General features: G+C 40.5%; 1 pseudogene; it reads right to left on the reverse strand.

Moving 5' to 3' along the window:
* Positions 1–651: 651 nt before the first annotated feature.
* On the reverse strand, positions 652–1,051 carry LOC114637096 (annotated as a pseudogene).
* Positions 1,052–1,711: the final 660 nt, after the last annotated feature.

A 1,711-nucleotide genomic window follows, 5' to 3' on the forward strand; every position in this document is an offset into this window, starting at 1 on the left:
AAAAACCTTCTTAGGATCACCAAACAATAGTTTTGCAGTAAGATTTATATGGCTAGACCCAAAGAATGATGAAGACTCATATTAGCTTACAAGAAAATATATTCAAGGTATGCCCTTTCCAAATCACAATTTTACCTAAAACTTCAAAGACTTATTTTAGGTTAAAGAGTATTCCAATTGCTCCCTTAATAGCAGAAACTAATTCTCAGCAGGCAGCTAACACGACAAACCTTACAGAAGCTTACTGAAGCTAATGTTAAGTGATTTTTGAAAGATTTATTATTTCTGTGTGTCTGATCACACACGCCAACACAGGACAGAATTGGGTATCAGGCCTTTGGAGATGAGCTGCCACCTTTCGGTCCCTGTAACCCCACCTCTGGTCCTGTTAGAGGGCCTAGCATTCTTAACTGCTGAATCATCTCTCAGGCTCTGGAGTCATTATGAGAAAAACTGTGAGCAGTATTTCCAAGGTTCACAATCTAGAACACATCTATTCTTTGGGCCAGATTCACAATCTTAATTCCAAATCTATCTGCTGGACAGTTTATATCCAATGACAGACATGTTAACAGTTTCTTTTTTGTTGTTGTTGTTGTTGTTTGTTTTGTTTTGTTTTTTTCAGGTTTATTGAAAATATGGCATAACAGATTAAACAGCTCCACGTGGTGTTTTGAAATTCATCCCAACTGTAGGCTGAGTGACCTGAGTGACTGCCAAAGTCCAGAAGCTTCAGCATTTCCTTGGTGTCAGATCTACCTCAATGATCTCCTGGTCTAGGGCTGAGACCTCAGGAACATAATTATCTCTCCTCTCTCTCTTCTTCCTGCAACTTGATAGAGATACCTCTCACAGGACCTCTCTGAATCCGCTTCATCAGATGCGTGACATAGCCGGCTATCCTGTTCTGAAGTTTCTTGCTGGGGGTAATGGCGATCTCTTCGCACACGCGCTTGTTGGTGTGGAAGTCATTTCCCAGGCGCGTGTAGTACTTCTCGATGATGACCCTGGCCGCCTTCTTCACAGTCTTGGTGCGAATGCGGCCCATGTTGGTGGGTCTCGGTAAAAGAGTAACAGTTTCTTGAAACTCATTATCTCTATGTTCCTTATTTTAAGGTACCGCTTACTATTCTAAGACATAGGCCATCTTAACTCTCCTCTGCATGTGGGCCACAAAAATCTATGTTCGCTATTGCTTTCTCTATTACCACTATCAACTTTTTTCCCTGAGGCTTTGTAGAACCCTGTATTTGTTGTTATTCTACGCTGAGGGAGATCTTTTTTAACTTTGTTACTCCATCCCGTATCTAAAACACCTTAGTGGATTCTCTGTACTTAGAAGATAAGAATTACGAGCCTTTACCATGCTTAGTTACCATGCTTAGTTACCGTGCTTAGTTACCATGCTTAGGACTCTTTGGGGGCAGATCTTTACCTCTAGTTATCATCTCTAACTTTATCTGACACAGTTGTTTCACTCTAGTAGACTTTTGTATTCTTCCAGAAACCTTTCAGTTAGGAGCATCAGAATTCATTTTCTGCAAGATAAAGATGCATTTTTTTGCCAGCAATTTATTTAATGGATGCCTCATACAAACAATGATAGTCTGCTGAGACCGACTCCCTCAGGAGATTCTACAGTAGAGGAATAGCAGAAGCATTCATGGATTTAGTGGCCTAATCAGCTGTTAAATAATCTTCTACCATTTGG

This window comes from Grammomys surdaster, unplaced genomic scaffold (assembly GCF_004785775.1).
Source record: "Grammomys surdaster isolate TR1022 unplaced genomic scaffold, NIH_TR_1.0 125172, whole genome shotgun sequence".
Taxonomy (NCBI): domain Eukaryota; kingdom Metazoa; phylum Chordata; class Mammalia; order Rodentia; family Muridae; genus Grammomys; species Grammomys surdaster.